Here is a 9245-nt window from a genome sequence, read left to right as displayed (position 1 = left end):
CGCTGCTTCCTGGCATCTTGAGGACGTTGTAGCCGTGGTGCATCACTGCCATGAACTTGGCCAGGGCCGGGTATCCGAGGATGGCATTATATGGCATACGGATGTGAGCGACGTCGAAGTCGATGAGCTCGGTGCGGTAGTTGTTGCGTTCTCCGAAGGTGACGGGAAGGCGGACCTGCCCTAACGGCATGGTAGAGCCACCAGTCACTCCTGAGAAGGGCTTGGTAGGCTGAAGCTGATCGTATGGCACTTGAAGGCTGTCGAACGTCTCGATAGACAGGACGTTGAGCCCTGCTCCGCCGTCAATGAGGGTCTTGGTGACTTGTACGTTGCTGATGACGGGCGAACAAAGCATCGGGAGAGCGCCAACGGTTGCCGCGCACTTGAGCTGATCTGCCGAACTGAAGGTGATGGCGCACTTGGACCACCTGAGCGGGCGCGTGGCCTCGAGCCTGGGGAGGACTGCATTCACCTCGCGAGCAAATTGCGAGAAGATGCGTTGAGAGGCTGGGGCTTGAGCTCCGCCCAAGATGCAGGCGATCGCGCGCAGCTCTTGGAAGCCCCCAGCCCCCTCGTCCTGATGGTCGTCGTTGTTCCTGCTTGGTGGTGGAGGCAGCGGAGGAAGACCGGCGTTGCCCTGAGGGCGGTCCTCGTGAGGCTGATCCCTCCAGGCGCCCTCGCGAGGCTGGTCATGCCAACGGTCCTCACGAGGCTGGTCGCGCCACTCCTGGCATGGGCCACGGTCGTCCCGGCGTCCTTCTCCGCGTCCTCCTCCTCGGCTGTAGCCCCGGTCATTTCGCTCGGGGCGTCGACCGAAGCGTCCGTCGCGAATGGCCCTGAGCTCTTGACAGTCATTGGTGTTGTGGCTGTGCACGTTGTCGAAGGTGCAGAACGGTCGGCTGCTCTTGGATGACTCAGGATGGTCCCTGTCGCGCTTCGTGTCTGGCTTCGCTGTGAGCACGGCGACTCCCTTGCGCTTCACGTCCTTGGCCTTGGCTTTCTTCTCCTCCGGGTCGGCAGCCAGGAGCTCGAGGAGGGAAAGGCGTCCCTCCTCAGCTCTTGCGCACTTGGTCGCCAGGTTGAACAGCTCCAGGGATGAGCACAGCTCCTCGTGGATGGCGAGCTCCTCCTTCATCTTGACGTCACGGACGCCATCAGAGAACGCAGAGATGATGGCCTCGCCCGTCACCTTGGGGATCTTGAGGCGAATGTTGTTGAAGCGCTGGATGTACTTCTGGAGGGTCTCTCCTAGTTGCTGCTTGACGCGGCGCAGGTGACCCGCTGCCGGGGGGCGGTCGCGAGTGCCCTAGAAGTTGGCGACGAAGCGGTCGCGCATCTCATTCCAGGAGGAGATGGAGCCGGGAGGCAGGTTCAGGAGCCACGAGCGCGCACCATCCTTGAGCTCCATGGGGAACCAGTTCGCCATGACTTCCTCGTCGCCGTTAGCCGCCTCGATGCTCAGCTCGTAGAGCTGCAGGAACTCTGCGGGGTCGGGGGTGCCGTCGTAGCGAGGAGGCAGATCCGGCTTGAACTTGCCCGGCCAGGCGACGCTACACATCTCGGGGGTGAAGGCGCGGTAGCATGCCGTGGTCACCGGGGCCTGCCGTGGAGGTGGAGCTTGATCTTGGTGCCTGCGCGCCACCACGGCAAGTGGTGCAAGGCCCTGCCGCAGCAAGCAATCCTGACGTGGCGGTGCGGGGAGCGGTGGAGCGTTCTCTTGCGGCCGAGGGACTTCTTGACAGCTTCTTTCTTCACATGCGAGTGCCTGGCGCGGTGGGTCGCGTCACAGGGCCGCGCTTCTTGGCGCCAGGGGCGCCGTCTTGGTGCAGAGCTGGTGGAGGCACTCCATGAGCCACGTCACCTGTAGCTGGCGGAGGGTGAGGCAGCAAGAGGGACGGTGCAGGGGAGCCCCCTGCGGCGCGGACGAGCTCGGCGATGCGGTTCAGCCAGTCCTCGTAGAGGTCGTCGACGGGGCGGTAGCACAGGATCTCGCATGCCATGAGCAGCGCGGCCTGCGCGTCCGTGGGAGCGAGACGAGCGTGGGACAATGAACCGGCCGGGGTCAGCGACGGAGTGGCGGTGCGACCGTCCCGCCGCACCGAGGGGTGCAGCAAGGATGCTTGCTGCTCGTTCCCTGCCGGGCCGGTGGCGGCATTGGCGGCAGGCGACGGAGAATGACGGGGAGGCCCGCCGATGGGAGCCGTCTGAACGGTGCAAGCGGCGAGGGCGGCCCGGCGCTCACCGCGGGCGCGACGAGCGTCCGACATGGTTGTGGTGGAGCGGTGAAGCACAGATCGACGAGAGGAAGGCTTCAGCGCACCCCTACCTGGCGCGGGAAATCTCAGATTTAGGGTTCCGGCAAAACCCTTGAGGTTCGAACACTGGGGTGCACACGAAGATCTCTCCTCTCGCACGCTCTCACACTCCACGATCTCACAGACTAGCTCGCCGAACCCAAAGAACACGAGGAGACAAGATTTATACTCGTTCGGGCCACCGTTTTTGTGTAATACCCTACTCCAGTATGGTGGTGGTGGATTGCCTCTTGGGCTGAGGATGAATAGTACAAGGGAAGAATAGCCTCCTGAGGAGAGGTGTTATTGTGCTTGGTGAGCTGGTGTGTGGGTGAGGATCTCTCAAGATGAGTTCTGGTGGGTGAGGATCCCATCCCCCCTACTGTGGTGACTAGTCCTATTTATAGAGGCCCTGGTCCTCTTCCCAAATATTGAGCGGGAAGGGATGCCACAACGGCCAATTTGAAAGGGTACAGCTAGTACAAGCTATCCAGACAAAAGTAGTCTTCGCCTACCAAAGGCTCTGGTGGTGACGCCGTCTTGGGCTCCACGATGACCTCCGTCTTGCCGTCCTGCTGGTCTTGGTCTCGTTGTACCGATATGGAAACCTTTGCTTAACACCTCGGTACTCCTCGCCTGCGCTTGCCCCCTTAGCACCAAAGAGGAAGCAAGGACACTGTGTGCGCTGGCGCCCGTCTGGCCTTGATCGTCATGGCTCATGTCATGAGAACCTCGCGAGGTTTGCCTTGCCTTGATCTCTCCACCCCTCGCGAGCCAGCCTGGTGAGGCCGCTCCCGAGGAGGTCTTGTGTCGTCCGCCTCATGAGGCTTGGCCCTTCGCAAGGGTCTTGAGTGCTTGCTGGTGAAGATGGGCCGTACGGGCCCACTTGTGGAGCCACGCCGTGGGCCGCAGGTAGGCAAGTCTGGGGACCCCCGTTTCCAGAACACCGACAGAACTTATCAGAGGTCTCATACCTATCGATTTGGGCATTCTTCTCAAAGATAAACTTCTACTTTGGAACATCTCATATGCTCCATGAGGTTCAAAACGCCTTTGAAGTCCCGGGTCTAGGCCATACAGCATGGCGCACTAAACTATTGTGTAGTCATCAACACGCGGCTGCCAGGCATTCACAACGTCCATAGTCGCTGGAGGGGGTGGCAGACCAAGCGGTGCATTAAGGACATAAGAATTTTGGGCACCCATGAGGATAATCCTCAGATTACGGGCCAAGTCTACAAAGTTGCTTCCATCATCTTTCAGCTTAACTTTCTCTAGGAACGCACTAAAATTCAAGGGAGCTACTGCGCGAGCCATTGATCTACAACATAATTTGCAAAGACAGTTTAGACTATTCTTCATGATAAATGAGTTCAATTTGTCATATTACATAAGAACTCCCACTCAAATAAACATCCCTCTGGTTGTCCAAGTGTAACAGGATCCAATTTCACCAACCCAAGTCCGATCATCACGTGAGATGAGGTGGTTTCAATGGTGAACATCTCCTTGTTGATCATATCTACTATATGACTCGTGTTCGGCCTTTCGGTCTCTTGTGTTCCGAGGCCATGTTTGTACATGCTAGGCTTGTCAAGTTTAACCCCAAGTGTTCCGCATGTGCAAAACTGGCTTGCACCTGTTGTATGTGAACATAGCGACTATCACACCGTATCATCACATGGTGCTTCAAAACGACGAACTTTCACAATGCTGCACACTTGGGAAGAACACAATTTTATCTTGAAACTTTAGTGAGGGATCACCTTATAATGCTAGCGTCGTCCTAAGAAAAATAAGATGCATAAAAGGATTAAAATCACATGCAAATCATGAGTGACATCATCTTGTCCTTTTGATCTCCATCACCAAAGCACCGGCATGATCTCCACATCACCGACATGACACCATGATCTCCATCACCGTGTCTCCATCGGGGTTGTCACGCCAACCATGCTTCTACTAATATTGCTATCGTTTAGCTATAAAGTAAAACATTACATAGCGCAAAATGATTGACACGCAGGTCATACAATAATTAAAGACAAGCCTATGGCTCCTGCCGTTTGCCGTATTCATCGACATGAAAGTCGTGATAAACTATACAAAACATGATCATCTCATACATAAAATATATCGCATCATGTCTTTGGCCATATCATATCACAAAATACCCTGCAAAAACAAGTTAGACGTCCTCTAATTGTTGTTGCTTGTTTTACGTGGCTACGATGGGTATCTAGCAAGAACGATTCTTACCTACACAAAGCCACCAGGTGATATGCAAGTTGCGATTTAACCTTCTACGAGGACTACCTTTGTCGAATCCGATTCAACTAAGGTGGGAGAGACAGACACCCACCAGCCATCTTTATGCAATAAGTTGCATGTCAGTCGATGGAACTGGTCTCGTGTACATGGACATGTTAAGTTGGTTCGGGCTGCTTCATCCCACAATACCGCCAAATCAACAAAAGACCAAGGAAGGAAGCAATCTGAATATCAACGCCCACAAACTCCTTTGTGTTCTACTCGTGATGTCATGTACGCAGGACCTAGCTCATGATGGCACTGATGGGGAACGTTGCATGGCAAACAGAAAATTTCCTACGCTCACCAAGATCAATCTAGGAGATGCACATCTACAAGAGGAGAGACTGGATCTACATACCCTTGTAGATCACTAAGCGAAAGCATTAAGAAACGCTGTGTATGTAGTCGAACGTCTTCGCGATCCAATCATGATCCATCCACGAACTCCCAATCAAGTGCCGAACGGACGTCACCTCCGCGTTTAGCACACGTACATCTTGATGGCGTCTCCTCCTTCTTGATCCAACAAGAGAGGGAGGAAACCAGCACGACGGCGTGGTGGAGCAACCCCAGCAGGGCTTCATTAAGCGCCTCCAGAACTACGAACGAGGAAGAACGGGAGAGAGAGGAGGCTACAGGGCCTGGGAATGGTTGTTTCCAGACCATGCACCTCCTTCGCACTATATATAGGGGTGTTGGAGGGCTGGGGGCACAGCCCTAGCCCCTCCTCCAAGGAGGGGAGGCGTACAAAGGGGGAGGAGTGCCCTCCAAGCAAAATGGAGTGCCCTCCCCCTTAGGGTTTCCCTTCCCCAAGGTGGACGGGCCTTAGGTGGCTGGTGCACCTCGCCCAATAAGGCTAGGACACCCCCTATAGCCCATGCACGCGCTAGGTGCTGGAGGGACCCTTCCGGATTCCTCCGGAACCTTCTAGAACCTTCCGGAAGCTTCCCGGTACAATACCGGTGAAACCCGAAACTTTTCTGGTAGCCAAAATATGACTTCCCATGTATAAATCTTTACCTCCAGACGATTCTAGATCTCCTCGTGACATCGGGGTTCTCATCCGGGACTTCGAACAACATTCAGTCACCAAGCCCAATACTACTCTACGGGCCCTACAGGTTTGAGAATCATGTGGAAATGACCGAGACACCTCTCTGGTCAATAACCAATAGCGGAACCTGGATGCCCATATTGGTTCCCACATATTCCACAAAGATCTTTATCGGTCGAACCACGATGCCAAGGATTCAATAAATCCCGTATGCAGTTCCCTTTGTCTAGCGGTATGTTACTTGTCCGATATTCGATCGTCGGTATCTCCATACCTAGTTCAATCTCCTTACCCGCAAGTCCCTTTACTCATTCCGTAATACAAGATCTCGTGGCTAACACATTAGTCACATTGTTTGTGAGCTCATTGTGATGATGTATTACCAAGTGGTCCCTGAGATACCTCTCCTTCAACATACACCCTCGGAGATACCTGTAGAGCACCTTTATAGTCACCCGGTTACTTTGCGACGTTTGGTACACGGAAGATACTCCTTCGGTGTCAATGAGTTGCATGATCTAATGGTAATAGGAACATATACTTGACATAGAGAAAACGATAGCAATAAACTTGATACGATCATATGCTACGTTTATAGTTTGGGTCTTGTCCATCACATCATTCTCCTAATAACGTGATCCCGTTATGAAATGACAAGTCAATGTCTATGCCTAGGAAAACATAGCCATCTTTGATAAACGGGCTAGTCCAGTAGAGGCTAACTAGGGACATGTTGTTGTGTATGTATCCACACATGCATTTGAGTTTCCGGTCAATACAATTATAGCATGGATAATAAACGATTACCATGAACAAGGAAATATAATAATGACCACTTTATTATTGCCTCTAGGGCATATATCCAACACCGTGATATATGGAGATGAAGTAATGTAAGTCGTGGATGAACTAAAATATCCTTTCCCTCATGAATAATTGTCGTTGTTCAAGGTAGGTGCTGGTGCCAAAGGGCTGCTATTCACTCGGAATACGACCCTAAATTCTTTCAAGAAAGTCCATACAATGGGCCACGCACATCAGAATCACCCCTTTTCTAGATCCAGGAACATGCCATCTTTTATTCTTGGATTCTCTATGATAGCAAGAATTTTTTTTCTCATGAGTTCCCAGGCATAGCAGCTATGAAGATTATTTGTTGTTTTGATCAGCTGCTGAAAAATGTGGAAGACTTTTGTCTCACCAATGTGTTTACATTCGAACACCCTTGTAACCGAGTGATTATCGTGCAGTTCTATGCAACATTATACATATCTGGTGATGAATCTGGCAGTTCCAAGTGGATCATGGAATGAATCATAGAGGGCCAATGCATCAAGTGTACTTGCAGGGATTTTGTTTCCCACTTTCATTTTCTTCGATTTTGAGCACGGCAAAACTAAAATCCGTGTGCACAACATTGACGCCATTTCAGATGACATGTTCAAGTGCACCATGGACAAAGAGAAGATTCGTGACTAGAATGGTCCTCCCAAGCTATAGCACTTAACCTTCGAGAATCAAACTCTCTATCATATGCTTGATAATCACCAAGTGCAAGGAATCATCGTAGCAATTTCCAAAGATGGATGTGATATGTATGGAGTGTCGAACCCACAAGGAGCTAAATGTAAGATCAATATTCTCTCAAGTCCTATGTGCCACTGATACAACTCTACGTATACCGAGCGTTTGCTTTCATCTAGAAACGAGAAATAAAACTTCGTTGTGGGTATGAAGAGGATAGCTTTGCATGATATCGGAGAACTAAAATATAAAAAAATAGGTGATGTTATCATAAAATTAGAATATATTACTATATATTATAGATAGCGAGTGTGAATAATGATGGGTCGGTGTGCGGAATTATCCTAGGCAATTGTTAACAAGATCAGTAGTCATCATTGCAATTTCATATGAGGGAGAGGCATAAGCTAGCATACTTTCTCTTCTTGGATCATATGCCACTACAAAAAAAGACACTTCCGTGATGATACGTGTTTGTCACAGTAGGTCACGTTTTTTGTCATGCATGTACATCCATGGCAATTTTATGACAGAATCAAGATAGTCAGACCTGTGCTGTCGTAGAAGTGTTCCATGACATTACCAAAATTATCATCACGGAAGTGTCCACTTCCATGATGACAAATCACGTGTCATAGAAGTGCTTTCGTCAAGGGTGACCGACACATGGCATCCACCATAACGGGTCGCCGTTAAGCTACCGGGTCCGGTTTTGGATCCGATAACCCGTTAACAGCCCGGACCAATGGGGATTTTCCACGTGTAAAATTCTCATTGGCCAGAGGAAACACGTGTTGGCTCAACGTTGGGACAGATGTCATCCATTCATTGGACAAGAGGCACCTATGATACGTCGACACATGGCATGGCCCAACAGAGGCCCATTCCGGTGAAAAGGCCGGCCGTTTAACTTGTTCAAAAGGTAACGGGTCGGCTAATGGAAAGCCTGTTAACGGCCTGTTCGTATATAGCCCATTTACGGCCCGCTAACTCACGGCCCGTTACGGCCTATCGGAATTAAGCCCAGTAGCTTCATCTGGGCCGTCCAATATGATTCCAGCCCGTTGTAACTTCCGGCCCATGTATGGCCCATGATGTCTTTCAGCCCATAAGAGGCCATTTGTAACTCTTGGCCCATTAACGGCTCGTGGTCAATCTGGCCCGCAATGCACAGTGTACCCCTTTATACCCATTAACAGCCCATTATTCCATTGGGACGTTTCCAACCCGTGTTATCTGTCGGCCATCTCAGGGCCCATTTATTCTTGGGCTCATTTCCAGCATTCGGTTACTTACGGCCTGTTACTGGCCTTTTCTGCTTGTGGGCCAAATTCAGCCTGCGGTTACAATCGGCCCATTTGCAGCCTGTTAATCCATTGGGCCGTTTTCATAGCGTCATCAAAAACAGCCGATTAACAACGCCCCGTTATTGTCGGCCCATGAACGGACGATTCCAAATCTAGCCCGTTTACGGCCCATAATGCGGTCTGTTATTGGCCCATGTTTGGCCTATCGATCATACGACACGTAGAAGGCCCATTGATGCTACGGCCCGTAGAAGGCCCTGTCGGTGCGAAACGACACATATGGGATCACAAGAATCCCTAGTACGGTTGCCAGGGCGCAGGGTTGTGAGAGGAGTAGGATTAGCAGTCGACACAAGGTTCGTTTACCCAGGTTCGGGCCGCGAGGATGTGTAATACCCTAGTCCTGGTTTGGTGGTTGTATTTCAGAGAGTTCTTAAGCTCTTGAACTAGCTATGGTGGATGCGTGGTTTCAAAGAGCCGAATCCCTCTCTAGTATGCCATGGGCCTCCTTTTATAGTCTAAAGGGGCTGCCACAGTGGCACACAGGAGGTCGAAAGGCCTACAGTGCTGCGAGCTTATCGCTCGTATTACAGGGCAAGATGCATTTAATGCATCTCTTAGGTGTCCCCTTGCTTTATTGGGGACAGGAACGAGGCCCGTCCGGTCCGTCGCCGCTCCTCCTCGTTTCGACATGCACCCTGGCCAGCGATGCATGCGGCGCCATGTAGGCAGGCAGGCAGCTGAGGTGGGGCG

This window comes from Triticum aestivum, chromosome 2D (genome assembly GCF_018294505.1).
Source record: "Triticum aestivum cultivar Chinese Spring chromosome 2D, IWGSC CS RefSeq v2.1, whole genome shotgun sequence".
Classification (NCBI taxonomy): domain Eukaryota; kingdom Viridiplantae; phylum Streptophyta; class Magnoliopsida; order Poales; family Poaceae; genus Triticum; species Triticum aestivum.
Note: the sequence above shows the minus strand (reverse complement) of the source record.